This window comes from Bacillus rossius, chromosome 1, assembly GCF_032445375.1.
Source record: "Bacillus rossius redtenbacheri isolate Brsri chromosome 1, Brsri_v3, whole genome shotgun sequence".
Classification (NCBI taxonomy): domain Eukaryota; kingdom Metazoa; phylum Arthropoda; class Insecta; order Phasmatodea; family Bacillidae; genus Bacillus; species Bacillus rossius.
In genome coordinates this window covers 179,709,153-179,729,818 of record NC_086330.1, presented here as the reverse complement: position 1 = coordinate 179,729,818, position 20,666 = coordinate 179,709,153, and the positions used below count along the sequence as shown (strand labels likewise).

At 38.9% G+C, this 20,666-nt stretch overlaps 1 protein-coding gene across 1 annotated transcript in view; it reads left to right on the top strand.

The window, feature by feature from the left end:
- The window catches only part of LOC134527146 (semaphorin-2A), a 666,670-nt gene that overhangs the window by 605,875 nt on the left and 40,129 nt on the right, over positions 1-20,666 (top strand). The gene's annotated exons all lie outside the window — the stretch shown is intronic.

Below are 20,666 nucleotides of genomic sequence, written 5' to 3'. Positions count from 1 at the left end.
ACACAGATACCGAATTGCCAATTGCCGTATAGATTGTCTCTGCAATTGGTCTTCGCAAGCCACGATGCAAACAACACATACAAATTCACAATCATTTATCTACCACTGTTAAGTTTAAAACAATGAGATCTACATCAATGCTACTTCTAAAATACCAATACTCAAATCAGTTTGAGGCCATTCCGTGAAAACAAATATTTGGACAACTCGTCTTGGGCTTTATCCTACGACTTGACACACAAACTAGCATACGTGAAATGGCGGCAAGGCTGCGCATGGAAAATGCTTAAAATGTTTCTTATTTGGATCCAAAAAGCTTCATAGCTGAAATAACCCCACCGTATATTGTATTCTACGCAAGGAACCAGCTGTATAGTACGTGCTACTACATCACTCGACTTCTCGTTTGGTTGGGATAAAACTAAACTTAATCAGATCCTTACGTTCAATTCGAACCCAAAACATATTTGTAGCCAAAATAATGTTTTTTTTCTTCACATTTTGAAGACTTTGTCTTTTTTTTACTTGGCTGTATTGTGCCGTGTAGTGCCTCGCCCGTGCACTTGATATGCAGATTATTAGGGCCGCTTGTACAGTCAGGTTAGAGAAATCTGTGTAAAAAACTTTGATCAAATAGAGAAATACTTTACTTTTCCTAAATTAACGACTGTGCGAGCCGACGTTACTGTTGTCTTTATATTAGGAAATTGAGATATTAAACATGAAACCAAGATATAATCTGGATTTGCATGTATGTTATTCATAATGATTGCATTGCAACATATATGAGCTTCGCAGTCATTTAAGCAAGGTCGTGCCATATCCGAAGCAAGGTTTTCCCCAAGATAACGATGAAGGAAGATATTCAGTAACGATTTTGGATTTGGGAAATAAGCTGCGTTATAACCAACGCAATGTTGGGGTTTTATTGCTTTAATCGCACATTGTATTGAGAACTATTATAACCTGGTATCTCCGGTATTACGATTATTCGGTCTGTGGTCGCAAAATTAACTCTAAGCCAGCGAAATTTGCATTTACATGCATGTATATATGTGTGTGTGTGTGTGTTATCATTGGCAATACTGTATCGCAAAAACTACCTGCAGTAACTAAAAGTTACCTAGCTACGATTTCTAAAGGCATTTAAGGAATAATCCAACGTTCATTATGATACCCAGTTTATATTCAACACCATTGGTTTTTGTGTACAATAGAGATAACCTGTTTGGCATCGAGAACCTCTATTATCGTTCCGAAAATTTTGTGGAAACGAAAAAAAAAAGAAGCTGAAGCAGTAAAGGGGAAATTGTTTTTTTAACTACAGTTTGAATGAATGTTTTAATAGTTTTCCCAGCACAATACAATTTTTAAATCTTTAGGGGAGACTGGGTAAGGTTGTGCCAATTTTCATTTGATGGCCCATACTTTCGTAGGTATTCCAGTTAGCTGGAAGCAAGTTGTGTTTTATAGTGAAATGGACATTTGTCTACGTATAAATACTACAATTTTGTCTATAAGTGCAAAGGTTAACTTATAGGAGCCATTTGAAAAAAAGAAACAAATGTCACAATCGTCCCCACCCCAAGAAAAGTTGTGACAGTGCCTGGGGGGAAAGTGGCAGGTTCAAAAATACACATAAATGATCTTTAATCAACTTTATTGCACCAAAAAATGTTATACAATCTTTTTGTGATGAAATACGTCGGTAACAAAGGAACATTTGCATCACTTATAACTAATAAGGCTTTGTAGCATATTTAATTATTACCAGTCTTCATATTAATCAGCCAATAGGTTACTAAACTTATTGTCGTCTTAAGGTTAAAATACACATAAATGGTCTAAAACCACATATAAGGCACATAATAATGTCATACAATCATTTTGTGGTAAAATACAGGAAACAAAGTAACATTTGTATCACTTATAACTAATAAGGCTCTATAGCATCTTTAATTATTAACAGTCTTCATATTAATCAGCCAATAGTTAACTAAAATTCTAATCAGCTGTATAACAGCTTAAATAAACATTTGTGTAAGTGAACATGCAACAACAAAAACAAAATCATTAAAATCTAAGGAAGTTCTTACTTCTAAAAAAGTAACCTACTGAGATCTAGTTAGACTTCACAGTTATGACAAATTTAATGGCGACTACCATCTATGCACTCAAAGTGGGACCAGAGCTTACATATTCCTTGGCATTTGATCCATCTAAAAGAAAAAAGAAATCTTTACTTATGTCACAACTGTACCCAGAATATATGACACAACCATACCCATTGCATTCATTCGCACAAAAACAATTGCCATGACTATACCGGATAACCTACGTTCAAAGTAATCACTGGTATTTAACCACTAATGTTTAAGTTTTTACGAGAAAAAAACACTTATAACTCTATCTGTATACATAAAACAACAATCACACAAAGAAATCGAACAAAAAAAAGTTACTTTTCATGGAAAAATAGTAATGTGGTGCTCTGCAAGCCGCTACGTCGCGCGCCGGCTGACGCAATACTGTGAGACACGTGCGGACAGGCACGCCGCTCCTCTCTTCCCTTGCACCCCCCTCCACCTAGTATTCCTTATAGTTTCATCAATACGACCGCACCCTGGCACAATCGTTTGTTGGTTGTTTTCTTATGTACAGCAAACTCTCTCTCTCTCTCTCTCTCTCCCCCAAGTTAAAATTTAAAAAAATTTTGAAGTCAAAGACAAACCAAGACTGTGGTCAGCTGCTAGACCCGGCAGTAATCCTTAAACCATTATTCTTCACGCTCAAATTCGTTTGAAAAACATTTCCAAAATTTTTTTTTTTAATTGCTCCGCCTACCTGGGCATACGGTGTGAAGAGCTTCAGAGAAAAACCACGCGATTTGAAAACTGCTGAAGGTATCAGAGTGACGTATGTCTGTTTACGAAAAGTATTTAAGAATACACCAAGGGCTGTATTTTTAGGAGAGAGAAAATTGCTAAGAAGGCGTGTTTTCAGAATAATGTTTGGGTATGAAACACTCGGTACATATATTCGAAAAAACTAAAGGAACTTGCGTTAACTTTATCTTCTTTTGGCTTCTTTTCAAATTGGTCATGGTTCTATGCACGACGAGGATACTTCGCGCCTTGTTCTTAGAGGCGTTACCGCGCTAGAAGCATCCTGCCTCACTGCACGTTTTAAGAAGTGGTTAAAATGGATGTAACGCCACATGCTGTGCAAGCAAAATATAAAACATTTAAACAATTGCTGGGGAGCATTCACAGTTAATATTAAACAATAGTTCTTGCTTCTTTTTCAGATACGTACTATGTTAGATTTGTGTGAGCTATTACGTAGAATTCTGCCTCGAAATGAAAGACACTCAGGGAAGGAAATTGTTCCGACTGCAAGAGGTTCGGATGAACTCTGCAGGTTTCTGGACGGCTGTCGTCGCTGAGGCTGGGTTCGGAACAAGACGCGCGCGTCGGGCACAGGGACCCTGCGCCCGGCGCAGTCCGTCTCGCGTCGCTGTCTCATTGCTCAAACTAATCACGGCGTGGCATGTCACGAGGCAACGGGGGGGAAAAAACAACATAATACTAGCAAAAAAAAAATGGAAAACCTATTCATCTGAGAAAAAATATCATGAAATAATATACAGCTTACAAAAATTCATAATATTTTTCAGTATATCTGTGAGAATACTATGGCTTCATAACAGTGTGTGTTGATAACCTATTTATCATTTAAGCGGGCCGTAATTGTCATCAATAGTCTACACCATGGAGATATAAGTATATGGAGTGGGTGCCTGTTCTGAAGTTGAAGTCGACTGGTTAGCAACTGGGTAGAAAAACAAATATAGCTGTATAAAGGCTTATCTGCAAAAAGTTCGTTTCATACCTTGAATGGAACTCGCTAGGAGCAGTCTTAAAAAATGCCATCATATAATGAGAATTGTTATAAAAAAAAACGCGATAGCAAATCTGCAAGGAATTATCGTTGAACTTCATTATAATCAAAAATTGTTTTGCTATCCAGATATGAAAAGAGGAAAGTCGGGTCATTCTCAATTTTACTAGTAAATATTGCACACACAACTCCCCTACTTCTCACCACCATGGTATACTTATCCTCCTACCCGTGGGGGTTTCTAGGGTTTGAAGGGGGTAGCTACCCCCCCCCCCTTTATTTTTTTAAAAGTGGAAAAAATAAATAAAGCTAGGGCAAGGCCGTGTAGTTAGAGAAACTTCGTAACTAATCCTTACAAACATAGATTTTTTTTTCATGAATTATGTTTCTTCCTTTCGATATGGTTTATAATTGTCATTCCTCCCCCCAGGAAAGAGGTTGAATTCCGGAAAATACTATTCCCCCTCCCCTTCTAACGGATTCCGAAAATTCTGCTTCGAGAGGCTATGCCCTTGGTTTTGCCCGTGTTGTTCTGCCAGCAGTGTTGGCTAACCGCTGCATGTGGCTGTCAGTGCGTGTGAGAGGAGCTCCGCCGCGCGACACGGGGCAGTGAACTCGCCCATGCGCGAGCCCGGGCTCTTTCCTCCTCCAGTCCATGGCTCCAGAGCGCCATCATCCTCGCCATCCTCGCCATCCTCGACACCTCGTGTGGTGGCGCACTGCAGTCTCTCTCGGCCATTGCTCACATACGATAAATAACGTAAATATTGATTTGGCTCATAGAAACATTCAGCTAAAGCATTGCAGTGAACGTTATGATTAAAAAAAAGAACCCAGACCTCTTCCCACCGAGAATAGGTCTGCTCATTTATTTTAATTATTTAAATTTTTTAATGTTTTACCAACATGCCAAACATTCCCCCCACCCTTTTTTCATGTCTTATTTTTGACATTTTGACCTTTCAATTGACTTTGACTTTAAACATATCGTCCCTTAACAGCCAGAAGGGCCAACATCACAAATGTCAAATTGTTCAGGATCAAATTAAAACATTTAAAAAAATCCTATTTACAAAATATAAATAATTTATGGTGTATTTACAAAGATGCTTTTTTATTTAATATAAATATACAATTTTCTGTGATATGCCAGGACATACTACGAACGGCCATGATTACTGCCATAACAAAACCTCAATTTTTAAAAAAGTGTGATGTTGGCCCTTCTGGCTGTTAAGGTACGATATTCATGGCCAATTTTGACAATTACATATTTCCACCCATGCATCACCCAGGACTCGAACCCAGACCCCGTCGCGCCGTGTGCCGGCATGCAGCCGACTGCGCTACGGAGGTCGGCTCCCAGCTTATTTCAACTGGCGACGTAATACGCTCTAAGTACGAAAATACTCAAAATTTATTCTGAGAATCAGTGAAATAAATTTCACTGAAATAAAGTAGCTCTACCCAAAATTTCACCTATTCGCAGTATATCTGTCAAGTTATGCAATCACAGTGCAGGGCGAGTAGTTTTGTATCTCAACGGTTTGTTTTGTAACTGAGCTGGAACACTGAGCAAGGATGTCGACGTGCTCTGATCATCAGGAACGCAGTGTACACGCCCACACGACTGGCGGGAACTAAAGGACTGCGCTCTTTGCGGTGGTATTCGCAGCGCGCAAATCAGTTTCCGTTGTCAAGTCTGATTCGCCAAAATCCCCCGATTCAACCCCTGGATTGTGAGAGAGTAACAACTGCGTATGTGCGTGGTATTTGTGGTGGGATTGGGGGGGGGGGGGGGGGGGGCCTCTATGCTGGACTGTCGCTGTTGCCCGCATGCACGCGTATTGCTTCCTCTTCTTTTCCACCCCCTCTCTTCCCCTGCTAACGACTCCCTTCATCGTTTTTTTTGCCGAAACATGAGCAAAATGTACATATTATTCCTTCAACCACGAGAAAAACAAGAGTGCTTTAATTGCGCGGCGTTTTAATGGAGCTGTTGGTGTAGGATAACAGTTCGTGCCGCTGATGTTCGTCCCCTTTCTCCCCCCGCATTTCCCTACCTCTGGTCGTTCTCGTTGCCAACCGCGGGCAATCCGCTTGGGGGGGGGGGGGGGGAGTTTATAGCGAGGGGGAGCGGGTATGTCGCAGTAATTTGTGGAGCCCATCGCGTTAATGAACTGCCAGTCGCAGTGTAAATTTGGGCCGGGATCCACCGGCCAGTGAGCCCGTGCGAGATGTTGCTGGGGAGAGGTGGTGAATAATGCGTGTCGCGTTGTCCCGCGTAGTAAGCTACTGTCTCGCTGAGATGGATCCAGCTCATTCGCCTTTTCTGCAATACGCGGCGGTGCGTGGCATATGAAATAGCGTGTGCACTGAGAAACTAAGAACCCGGGGGCAAAAATGCTGTCAGGGCTCCTTCACCATGTTTTAATGCTCTACTTTTCAAATCTCACAATTAAAAAATAACATGTGAGTGAATCTTTCAGTACTTACCAGAGATTCGTAACATCTAGCCTCGGTAACGAGCAAATTAATGTTTATCATGTTGCAAATACACTTATAATACGAAACTCGGGAATGAAATTTAACGTAGAATTCTTAAAAATAATGCCGAACGTGATAAATATAAATGTAAGATGTGTTTTCAACTTGATTTCACCGTACCCACAGCTAAAATTCGATGCCGGAGCAGCTACGTCGACTACCGAATCATACGATTTGCAAAGAAAAATTTTAAACTAAGTAACTAAGGGATCGTCCATTAATCACGTGAGGCTCGAAAGGGGGGGGGGGGAGGGGTTGGGAAAAATCACGAAATATCACAAGGGGTGTAGAGAGATATCACGTGTATTTTTTCGCCCGATTTCTACTAAACCGAAAAGCGACGCGTGACCTTGACTCGCCGTAGCCAGGAAACAATATCCCCGCCCGCCGCAACATGAACCACCCGGCTCGGCTTGCCAGTCGCAGGTAAAACTGTGATTTTGGCGCCGAATACATGCGTAAATCACATATAAGCCTTTCCTTTATTATTTTTATGCCAGTGAGAAAAAAACCTGCAACCTTAATGTGTGTCTGGACATTTTTATCACTGTGCTCAATTTTCCAGAATTAAATTAGATTATACCTATATTTAAAGATAATATTCTGAAATTTTTAAAAATATTTTTTATCAAAAAAATACACGTGATTTATTGGGGGGGGGGGGGGGTAGTCTAAAACTTCACCACAAATCACTAGGGGGAGGGGCGGTTAAAAATTTTCTAAAAAAACATCACGTGATTAATGGACGACCCCTAAACGGCTCTGATTAAAGCGAAAAAGACTTGAGAAAATACTAAATTCTGATTTGGACCTAATTTCCGAAATGAATTTTATTAATATCTGCCCATTTTGTTAAAATTCACTAAACAGTCAATGGTATACAGTTTAATTTTGTCTGTGTGAACTTTGCATCGCGTTATCCGTCAATAATGCCAGCACCGTGGTTACACATTTCCGTTCCATGCTACATCCGTTCCATTCACGAATTTACTCCTTCCAAATGCCGTATACCGGGAGCTAAGATGGTAACATAAAAAGAAAATCTTAAAGGCTGTAAACTTTACCGTGACCAAAAAGTGATCTGCGCGTATATCCTTGTGCTATGAGGGTAAACTCTCACTGCCCTGCTGGTACCGGGAGCAAGTTTCTGGGCGCGAAAGACATCGCGTGGTCGAGAGACCTACCATCTGTGCTGTTTCCACTGATGAGTAAGAAGGTGTGACTGTTTCATAAGGTTTCGCGTCGCACGGTCATGCACAGGGGCTTGAGGTGACAGGACCGCCAACACTGTAGAAGGGCTTCAAACCAGTTGGATGTCCGACTCGGTGTTGGGGTCGAGCTCCGACATTCGTCGCCAGAACGCGTTACGATATTGTCGGCGATGCAAGGGGAGCTATTGCAACCCTGCAGCTACAAGCTACAAAGGAAGTGTCGCATGTTGAGAAGAATGATAATGTAACAATTTAAATCCCTCGATACTGACGTAGGTTTTCTTGAGTAAAAATATTCTTATTGGTGTAACATCATGGGCAGTATTTTAATGAAATTTCTTGTCGAAAATCAGGTCCAAAGCCTGGATTTAATATTTGTTCAAGTCTTTTTCGCTTTTATCGGATCCGTTTCACTATAATGTTTAAATATTCGGTCCGCAACTGGAATGATTCGATAGTCTACGTAGCTGCTCCGGCAACGAATTCTAGCGGTGAGTGCGGAAACTACATGTGATTCGCGTCCAGTTATTTAGTTGAAAACACAATTTTCGTATATTTATCGCGGTAATATTTTTAAGAATTATACGTTTCGTTTTATTAGTATATTTGCAACATGAGAACACGTGAATTTGTTTGTTACCGAGGTTAGATGTTACATATCCCTGACGAGAACTGAAAGACTTGCTCACAGTTTTTTTATTCAAACACATTCCAGACTCTTACCACGCCGCGAAAAACAAACTAATGTGTCCACCACTGCAACTCGTCATGCGTGACAGCAAGCGGCAGTCGTAGCTCTGGAGCAAAGTTGGCAGCGGATGGCCGGCCTCTAGGGCCGCAGGGCGGAGGTTGGCAGCCCTGTCCCCGACCCTCCGACCTCAGACGCCCGCCGCCCCCAGGGAGGGCTTGTGTCCAAACAGCCGGCGCACTTTCATCTCCGGTAAAACTTCCTCCCCGACCCACCCGGGGCCAAGCACAAGGTATCCGTCTGATCCCTTTGAGACCTGTTCCCGGCCAAATAAATTGGCGGGGAATTAATTGGTCGTAGCGCGAGTTGGGCAGCCTGCGCGAGGGGTCCTAGATCTCCTCCGGGGACGACGAGCATCTAGGATCGATAGCACATCGCGCTGTAATCTGACTCGGCGATTTGCATATTTGAAGTTACAATGCTAACTTGTTGGTAAATCAGTAGATTTCGCCATGAATGTGTGCCTAAAGATGAAATCAACTGTGGTAATATTGAAAGCCACTGTTATGGTGGAGATGTAGGGACCGAAACAGTTTTTATAACATAACAATTGTTTTTAAGGTTGAATACTGAACATTTTGCCTTCGTTAAGGCAGATATCACACATTAAGAGGTATTAGAGAAATATAATGTGTCTATTGACAGTAGTTTTACAGTTTTCATCATTCCCTAAAATGAAATAAAAGATAAACATCAGTGACTTCGCAAGGTAAACTACTTTTAGCAGCCAGTCACAATTAACTTTAGAAATTCCACTAAAATAAAGATTATAGTTTGCGATTACAAATGTTTTAAATCAAACAATACAAAACTTTTATGACCTAAAAACTGTTTAAACTAAGAAGGCATCCTTCGGTGTCTATCTTGTCCCTTTAAATCAGTGAGATTTAGTCACTTTAATTAAGCAGTAGGAATCTGCTGATTGAAGTGAGCTTCTTCAATAAATTGGCGGCAAAATAACACTGGCTTGAAAAAATTACATTTCCCTATGCAGAGTGATTCTGAATTTGTCTGACAAACTTCATCTTCACGAAATAAGTTTGAAACCTCTAAACTACTTATGGTTAACAGTGCTTCCCAAGGCTGATATACGTCTGTGAAATTGGGGCCGAACAACATTTTTATTTAAATAATAGAGAAATTATTTAAGACTAGCTACAGTACCCGGCGTTTCCCGGGCTGAACTCAGGGTGAAGGGAATTTTTTCCGAAGTCAGATGTAGACAGTAATTGTCTTCTTAACTTGAATTTCAAATGTGCAAAATAATTTCTATCACTGGCAGATGTTCTGCCAGTGTATGGTTATTTACCTCTTTATAGCTAAAAATTGACGGTCTTTATGTAACATAGACTCTATAAATCACTATTGAAAAAAGAGGAAAAATTAAAGTTTACTGATATTGGAATGATTCCATTATCTAGATAATGCTCGGCGTGCGTTGCAGCATCTCATTCAATTTTGGTTTGTAATTTGTTTGAAGTAGGTACACATATACAAAGCATCTATCGAGCTCTCTAAATAAATATCTCTATCTCTATCTACATCTATATGTCTATATGTCTATATCTCTATTTCTGTTTTTAACTTTATATCTACATATATAATTACATATATATTTGATACTATCTCTCTCCTCTATATACCAATCTCTATAACTCTCTATATATGCATCTATGGAGCTCTAAATTTATCTTTATCTAACTCAATTTCATTCTCTATTCGTCGCCCTACCTCCCTATAACACTCTGTCTCTCTTCTATATTTAATTCAATTTAATTGTGTCACGCGTGCGCACTTGTACAACGAAAACAGACTAACTGCCGCTATACAATATGAAATAAAATCATTTATTGAAACGACTCTCGGGCTACCTATTGTTTATATCACATACGAATTGATTTTCGTTGTTAGAATTTTATTCAATTCAATTCTGTGAATTATCGCTGTTTCTATTTAATTCATTTAAATTATGTAAAGAGTGTACACTCATACACCGAAAACACGCGAACTGCCACTAAACTATATGAAATACACACATTTGTTGAAACTATTCGCGCGCCACCTATTGTGAAATAGTTGTAATAACTCAGAAACCTTCGTGGACATGCGCATAACATCTCACCAAAACTTCTTCGCAATCGGATAAATTGTATAGGAACGCATACGGGACAAACGAACGAAAATTCAAGACGTGACGGACGCCCCAAACGATAGTGCGTTTAAAATTCAACGTAACGCCATCTATTGAAGAAGGTTCAAAACTGAACTGTTATTAGTGCTGTTAGTTAGCCAGAAGCCGCGAGCTTCACTAACCGGACGGGTCTCACCAAGGAGAAGGATAGGAAGTTGTTAGACTTCACTATATGATCGTACGGCAGACATAGCTAAATGACTCACACTCACTATTTGTATGTCTATGACCTATGATGTTTTCGGTTATAAAAATCAATTTATCACACTTTCAATCCAGTATGGGGGAATTTCACATGAATATGTAGCCTATGTGTTAATCCAGGTTATAAAATATCTGTGTGCCAAATTTCATTCAAATCCGTTCAGCAGTTTTTTGCGTGATTGAGTAACATCCATCCATCCATCCATCCATCCAAACATCCATCCATCCATCCATCCAAACTTTTACACACATTTATAATATTAGTGGGATGAAACACTTAATTTTGTGACTGTAGCAAAATTGGGGGTAGTAAGTCACAAAAATATGTGAAAAATAAAGGTGTTTCTTCCAATCATTTCACTGAAATTTTTCTGAAGCGATAAATTTCGCGGTGTTTGTAGAACTTCATTCAATTAAACATAATCGAGACACACATCTTACATTTTCAATACGTTCTATATTATTTACAATAAAATTATTTTTACTCCAACTTAAAATATGTATACCAGCCTTAGGAAACACTTAAGATCGTAAGTCGTATAGACGTTTTCAACTATTTTGTCGTTATGAACCTCCAGTCAAAGTTTGTCGTTCAAATTCAGACTTACTCTGCATATTCATCATTGCTGCCCATTCATGAGGAATTTTTTTCCCTATGAAAACCATCGTAAACCAGCATGGCGTGTGTCCAATATTTATTTATATAAATCCCCCCCCCCCCCCACACACAATAGCAAGAGAATCATTCAAAAGGAGCGTTACTTTCCGTTTCCGCACCTGCGACGCATAAAGTCTTACGGACCGACCCGAAACGTTCGCGGGTTGTGACCTCCAGGATAGACTTCACAGTCCTCTATACGTACTCGGGCAAACGTCACCAGTTCATTGGCTGCTGACTTGTGAGCCATTTAAAATGGATTGCTGACGATCCGATATTCATTTGTCTGAGGGTGGGGGGGTGGGGGTGGGGGGGGGGGGGTGTCCTCCAACTGGCCCAGTGTCCTCGGGACTATTTGTGAGGCAGTAGCAGAAGCTGCATGTTTGAATTTCAGCTTATCGCGAAATGAATCAGCAAATATTTCCTGTTTTTTTTTTTCTTTTGATAATTTCTAATTGCAACACGTCTCGGTTGGTAGCATGTTGAGGCATTTTTGTGAGGAGTTTAAAAGTACTTCATTCTGTGAATGACGGGTTTATTAACCTCAACCCGTGGTAAAAAAAAAAATATATATATATATATATAAGACTTGAGCCAGATCCAGCATTCTCACTTTTAATTTTTCCTGTGGCAGCGAGTGTACTTGGCAGATCCGCGGACCGCGCGAGCACTGGACCGTAAAATAATATTTTATGTCACTTCGGAAAATTTTAACAAAATCCTGAGAAAGTTCTGTTTGGAAACAAGTTTTAGTGGGTTTATTTTTTTTTTTAGGAATATATAATTTTCCTGCAATCTCGCTCGCTGGCCCTGTGTTCCCGGACATAATTATCGCACTTTGCGATCTCTGCACCTCGCGTCGTCTCGAACCAAAGTTTAATTAATTAAAATAAAGTTGAAATGGGAGCGGGCGGGAACAACAGCCAGCCGCGTCTATAGACACAGTCCTGGCAGGAATTTCCTGGTCGCCGCTTCCAAAAATTTTATTCTGTTTTGCAAATCTCAACTTGCTGAATATTTCAATATAGATTCGGGGTTGAGTGTATACGCTTAAAGTGTGTTATGGACCAAACTGATTAACAGTTTGTAAGCACATTAAACATTAAACACGAGACGTGATTAATTAATTTTGAGGTATAACATTTTGAATTTAACTTATGCTTTTCTTAATGAAAGGTTCGTTGATTATTTCAAGTATGTTTTCATGTATTTTTTATCGCCGTATACAATACGGTTTTCGGTCACCATTGAAGTAAGGTTTTAGAAACAATATTTTCCTGCAATTAAATCTTTTACCTCGCACTGAATAATGTAGTGAGAAAGACAGGCATTCAGCGAATATATTTGATACGAGAATATAACGTAGTTAACTTATGGCAAATATCACGTGAAGCGCTGTATGGAAAATCGCTTTCGACAGAAGTGGTGGTAGAATAATAGCAGCCATTTTTTTGTTCGTAGCTCTGGCAAAAAGGGAAATATGAAATAAAAGTTAACTTTTAAAATTATAGCTTCACCTCTCTGACGTGTCTTGGTGTAAATTGTATTGTTTCGTGTATGGTTGTATGATAACCCAAAATCTACCTTTAGGAAGCATCTAAATGGCTTATGTCTGTCCCTCAGTAGAAAATAAAATTAACTCATCTTGAAAAATGTATACTTCAAGAGCATGTTGTTGGATTTCTTCACACACCGCGATTAAAATTAAAATGGTTCTTCTTCGTTTTTATTTAAATGTTGCGTGAATATGGCATGTGGCAATCAATGCAATCTTTGTCATGTTTCAATATAAACGAGTTGATAGTTTATGATAAATTTACGGAATAAGTATGTGTTCGTCGTTTATATTGGTTACAAATTGTATTTTTGAGCAGTAATTTTGAGAAACATTCTTGAATTATTGACTTCAACGCCTAACTTAACTTCGTAGATACGAATAATTTCGTTGTCTAGATTCTAAATAAGTTGTAAGACATGCAGCGTGGGGGTTTCATAATAGTATTTTTCGTACTCTGTGTAAGTTTTTGCCATCTCAATTTAGTTTTTTCTTCGGTTTTGGTAGCACTTCAGTCATTCTGTTCAGTGCCATGGCGTTCCGAGTTCGATTTCAGGCTAGGGTCGAACCCGGAATGTTCGCAAATTGGGAAACGTGGTGGGCTGGCGGGCATTCATTACGTTGGTTGTTTTATTCCATCTAACAAAACTGTGCATTGTGTCAGTTTCAATAAAAAAATAATAATTTATCAACCAATAACGAACTTCAAATTCTTGTCACTATTCAAACTTGGAGTTGCCACTATTCAAACTGGGAGTTGCTACCTGGTAAGCACTCTTCACTTTGTTTTCAGCGCCGACGATCTTGTAACGGCGATGTATAGGCCTACACGGAGAGGGCGTAGAGCTCACGACAAATATTTGCGGCCATCCGAGAAGATCTTTAAGACATTGACAAATTATTAAAGAGACTGAGCCGAGTCGTACGCGCAATGTTTCAGTTATCATTTAAAGTAATGGCATAAATAGGGATAACGTATCGTAAATACGTTAGAATTAAAATTAAGATAATCGTGTAGTTAACACCAAAATCAATTGACAGAGCCATAAGATACTCCCAGTGGGTTTTCCCTTAGCCATTCAATACGTCAGTGTTCCCATCTTATTTCATCCTGACCGTGGATGCCGACGAGAGGTTAAAGCTATTTATTCTGGCTAAATTTCCTGAAATATGCATGAACGGAGCAAACAGATTGCGTTATCTTTTGAACGAAGTGGTTTTTTTTTCAGGGGACAACGTGCCAAACATGTTAATAACAAATATCACGTGTTAGTAGTTATTAGTTAAGGCCCGAGAACTCTCTAGGGGTCATGTTTTTGGCCATTTGCCTCGTACTGGCATCCTGTATTCTGCTGAACTGTCTGAGGTCTACACAGTGAAAAAAAAAAAATCCATTTAGGCTTGGCCTACAGGCGCAGGTAGATTTCCAAGTTTATATATCCTTGTGGAACATTCTGTAAACTTATGGAACATTCTGTAAACTTATGGAACATTCTGTACACTTATGGAATATTATAGAAAATTACAGAACATTATACAAACTTAATGTTCTCGAATATTCCAAAAGAACCGATAAAATATTATCACGTATTCCGTGCAGCCAAAATGCCATTGGTGGAATTTTATTGTAGTACATAAGTGATATTTACATAGTGCATGTTGGCGAGAAAGATGGCGGCCGACGAACTTCGGAACATATTGGCTTTTTTGGCCTAAATAAAAAGTAACCAGTATAAAATTAAGAATAGCTTAGAGGAAATGAATTTTATATTCATTGCAACAATAATTCTCAAAACGTTACTACAATGTGCTTATAAGAATGACATGGTTAAGAGCCTGTCATTGGCCTTGCGCAGGTTATTAGGTTCTGTGCTGTGATATTAGTGTAAACGCCGATTAAGATAACATAACCATTTACTCCCATGAGTTAATCATTAAACTTTATCCGCCCCTAGCCCTAAGGGTTGGGTTACAGAAAAAAGGTTCCAGACTTAAGATGTTGCTAATATAAGACGATTCATAACAATTTTTAATGGCCTCAATGTTATGTTTATTAGGTGTGTACTCATGATTTTTGATGAATTCATAACTTAACCATTGGTTATTGTTTATTAATCGTTGTACCAATTCAGTAATTGTTTATTTAATAGTTTTGAGAAAATTAAAGGCCACTTTATATCTCAGTGTTTGCATTGAGTGCATGAACTCGCGTATACATTTTTCAATTCATTACTTCTTATTGTTAATTCATAGAACGTGTTTTTTTCCATAAAAACATAAAAATCTAAAGTTTTGATTAAGAAAAAACTAATTTTATAGATGCATGGATGATACACAAACCTATAAAGGCTACATACGAACAGTTCTTTCAAAACTGTATACCTACCAACCACATGATTGCATGCTGTTAGTTCGTACTAGGTTCGAATTAAATGGGTCTTTAGGAGTTTAAAAAACATTAAATTAAAACTTATTAAATTGATAAACACTTTTATTGAAGAATCATTGTGAGTTTATTATGGATTTATTTTAAATCATGAGTAAGCACAAAATTATAGGCGCAAAATAAGCTTCAAGCACCTGCATGGCATGGCACAGCTAAGCCAATCAACACAGTGCACACAAACTTGTTCAACAAACTGGAGGGGTTTGGTCTTCCACCATCGATAGAGACGTAGCGGTTGGTGTTGAAGATTGTGGTCGTAACTCGAGTTTATTGCCTGATCTCAACCGTTTGTGAAGATAGTGTAATGTGTTTCCATGGGCTAGTAACTATTTCTCGACCACGATATCTTTGCATCTGTGGAGGGCGCAATAACAGCGTGTAGTGATTTGTGGTCGCCGCTATATTCGCTGCCCCTAGCTGACAGCTCCCTCTCCCTTATCGCTGCAAGAGTAGGAGTGAGTCAATGTGTCCAGCGAAACCCACCAACATAATTCCCTGAATTCTCCTGGACTTTTACAATCTTTCACTGGCTAAAACAAGTCATATTCCCATAAAAAAATAACCAATATAAACTTTTTTTTCTCTACTTCTCAACATTGCCACACTCACAACGTTCTTGCGGTTTCTCCACACGCAAAAAAAAAAAAAGCATATCTTTTCAGAAATACTTGCACCAGGATTGCGACAAACGTAGACTGAACCCAAGCACAAAATGAATGGCACAGTTACTGGGACAGCGATAGTATTATGAAAATTTCATTTAAATTCCCTGAAGTCCCTGAAGTCAAGACTTTTTCAGGTTTGAGTTTGAAATACGAAATAATAATTTGAACGTTTCAGAGGTCTAATATGTAGCTAACTCCCAGCTGCAAATTGTTTTACGTTCACAGCTTTTTTTTCGGAGCCCTAATACATTTCCCTGCTAATTCCAGGTTTTATATGATTTCTATAGCCGGTGAGATAACTTTGTAATTCACACGTCACTCAGTTGCACTCGGGGTTGAGTTGTTTCACACATGTGAATGTGAGCTATTTGTCTATATTAAGGGGCCTGCCTAGACAGAGGTGTATTGGTGGCGGTGATGCGGGATGATAATTGCGACGCTCGCTGGTGCTTCTAGCACGGTATCGCCTCTAGGAGCAAGGATGTGGACTGGCGCGCAGTCTCTTCGTCGTGCATAGGGCAACTATTATATTTTAACAGTAACCATAAAATTATATAGCGGGGGAATTAAAATAAAGACGTAATGGAAATCTCTTGAATGTTTTCGAGAATCTCTAAAGTATGTTTCATGCCTAAAATATTATGAAAACATGCGTTATAGCTATTTTGATTCTTCTAAAAATACAGTTGAATATCTTGTGAATATCTGCACACCGTATGAGTGCTCGGTTAGGCGGAGCCTTAAGGAAGTTATCAATCTTCCACCAGCCACGTGTGCTCGTGATTTGCTGATTTTTGACTGAAAAATTAAATATTTTTCTCATGAGACCCCTGCTTTATAGACGTTTATCAGGAAGCATCTTCAACGACAATCGCGTAGATGCCACCTCCAAGAGAGTGGCTTCACGTCTACGCCCTGATAGCTTCGCCGTGACCAGGGAAGGGGGAGGAGGCGTACAGAAGGACATTGTACCATTCTAGATTTCCAATGAGGGGTGCAACATAATCAGTACCTCAGTGAAACTGAACCGACAAAGTAGCAAATATTAAAATATTATATTAAAGCATCTTCCAGTGTTACTTTTGAAACTAACGCTGAAGGTACAACATTTGTGCTACAAGAATAAAATACAAATTATAAGGAAACAAAACAATGTAGTGTGATACTGTAATCACGATAGAGCGACGGTCGCGACTCGAATTTAATAGTAACCTAGAAACTAACGTCCGACGCAAGTGTGATACAGCGACAAAATTCATGGACGCGACGTTTCTGAGATACATGTCAGAATATCGTTTTCGAATGATGGTTAGACTGGTGCATTGGTAATATTGTTATAATTCATACAGTTATACATTTAGAGGAATGGAATAAATATGGGTTAAATGACAAAAAATTCAGAACTCCCTTAGTAGTCACACTATAAAATCATATCTAATTGTTTGTAAGCCCTATAAATATTATTTAAAACTTTTGTCTGAAACAATTTATGATATTCTGATACAACCAACCATTGTAAATGGAGGATAAAGAGGCATTAAAATACAAAAAGAAATTCATAACTCCCTTAGTGAGCACACTATCAAATCCGTTCAAATTGTTTGTGAATCTTATGATTTTGATCCAAAACTTTTGTCTGAAACTGTTTTTGATAGTACAAACCTTTATTGCAAGGGCTTGAAAAACATGGAGTTGGAATAAGAAAATAAAAAAAAAAAATTCTCTACCATGTACACTATCGAATCCATTCTTGTTTTTATTTAACTGTCTAAATATTGTCTAAAATTTTTGTTAAAATAAATGTTTATGTAACCAACCATTACTGCAAAAGGTGGAAATAACAAGGTTTGAAAGCAAAAGCAAAAATTCATACTTTTTTAATATACACTACCAAATCCGTTAATTGTATGAATCCTAAACTTTATCTAAAACTTTGGCTGAAATTTTTTTTGATGAAACGAATTATTACTGCAAAAAAAAAGTGGTTGAAATAAAAAAAAATGCAAACTTCCTTGGTATCAAATTTGTTCTAATTTATTTTTAACATACTTAATATTATCTTAAAACTTGGTTGAAAAACAAATTTTTCGCAACCAAGTTATTAATGCAAGAGATAAGAAAAGTGTTAAGAGGTCAAAAAAATTGAATAACTAACTTAGTTGGCATAAAATTTAATTCATTCTAAGCTATTCAATGCTGGATACATTGAGTTAAAAAACAACATTTTCGCTCCATGGAAAATTTAAATGTTATGTACATTAAATTCTTAATATGTTCCCGAAATTTATAGAAGTTTCCAAAATATTTATAGAAAAAACCGGTACTTTGAAATATACCAACGCCGGAAGGAATTTTTTAAGTTACAATTATTTATTATTATGCTATTTAAATATACAGAATGTATTTCAGGATAGTTTCGCTATCATAAAGTTAAGCGCGGAATTTGGGCAACATATCGGTCACGGATAGGACACCAAAATTCGTTCCTCTAAAAATAAGGGACTGGCCGTGACCTATGAAAGGGTTTGGAAGCGGTTTTGTGCACCAGGAATACGTTTGGGGCACAGATGTAGCACATTCCACACCTAAACCCTTATTTTTGTGTTTTGTAATCCCTGCCGTGGTTAGGTTAGGAAGAAATAGTCTGTCGTGCCAAGAGCCAATTGAGGACCGACGCCGCCGCCTGTGAGTTCTCCGGGAGGCAGAGACCTAGTCCGCGGTCCTCTCAGGCATGTCTGCTTCTGCTTCCGGCGAATCAGAGCTGTGCGTGCCTTTCCGCTCCCATGCCACCGACCCGAGCGAACACCGAGCGAAAATCACGGACGCCATGAATTAAATTTTCCTCTGATTTTCTCCTTTTTGTCTCCCAAACCCCTCCCCACACTTCCTCCTTCACTGCTCCTTCGTACCAATCAAATTGAATGAAGAAGAGTTCATCTCATTCTGCAGGCGGAGCGCGGAGGAGACAATTTCGACCCGACTTTTAATGGAATACAAAAAAGAAAGAAAAAAATATTTAGGGGAGGGGGTTTCTGGTTCGGGTGAAAGTTGGCAATACTGGCGATCATGAGTTAGATGGGAACAACTGAGTCAGTCGAAACGGTAGCGATGGAGGAAAAAAAAATTATAGAAAGCAAAAAAGTTTTTTGAGAGAAAAAAATAGGGGAGGACTAGGTCTTCATCAGGACCAAGGGGCGGAATTTGCTATAGCAAATTGGTCTTCATTCTTCCCGAAGACAATAAAACTGAAATCTGGGACCTTGATTTAATATCCAGCGCGTCGGCGGGATTTCTAGAATTCGATGTCACTTCGTAACGCCACGCCCCCTCGGGAAATTTTTTTCCCATGCCTTTCCCCCTTCCCTTCCCCCTCCCGATTATGACTTTTTTCGGGCGCCTGCATCTCCCGCGGCCTGTCGACGATTATGCAAATTGTCACAACCGTCACTCCCCCTACACCCCTGGTTTCGAAGGTGGCGTGAATTATGCAGCCCGGCGGTTGAGGACGAAGGCCAGGGGCTATTCCGCGCTTTGTGGTGACGCCCCTCCTTTTTTATTCCCCTCCACCAGTCGTGCATTTGTTGTTTTGGGGTGGGTGGGGAAGGGGACCTTTTCGTTCCTCAAGCCCTCTAGCCCCTGAACTTCGCAAGTCGTAGCATAGTGACAAAAAAAAAAAAAGAAAATGATTTCATTCGACTGAAAGACTTCGAGTATGAAACCGGCGGCCGGAGCAGAATTATAAGTTATACGTAGGGACAGGTACTTTTCGCGATCGCGAATCACCGTCGTTATTTCGCGAATTTGGCCTTTTTTTTTTTACGAAAATGCGAATTTTGCGATTTTCCACTGTTGCGTCGCGAAATTGGTCAAAATTTCGTTATTTGAAGCTTAAATTGCCACAAACACATATAATTTAGATATAATTCATCTTCCGTTCGTAACACCAGCGCACCAATAAAAAATAAAACACTATATAAAAATACATTTCACCGTGCCGGCAACATTACTAGGCAAAACAAGGGCTGTATCCGAATACATAGGGATGCGTCCTTAGCACACACATCCCTACATCCCTTAGCAAAATGCAGCCACAATGTAGAGGACGCATTTCTAATGGATGGATAGTATCCGAATACTTTTACTACTAGCACCACCTGTTGACTGTCAGTCGTACTAATGTTCACGCAGCCATTTTGTGTAGGAATATCTACGAATATTCAGCAAAACGTAAATAATAAATACCTACCAATTAAAAAATAATGTAACGTGTATGTTATAGATGTTAGCGATCCAAATAAAATACATTTTATAAATTGTAAACTTTAAAAATACTTATGAGTTTTGAATTATCCTTTAAGTTTAAATTCATATTTTTATTATATTTATTAACGTCTTCATTTGTCTCTGTTTAAGTTATCACTTTCGCTTATAATGTTTTAAACAAATATTATGCTGAAAATCTGAAGTAATATTATACACAAACAAAATAAAACCCGATTCCGAAGCTAATGGATGTAGGGACGCGTTAGTGGATGCGAGTG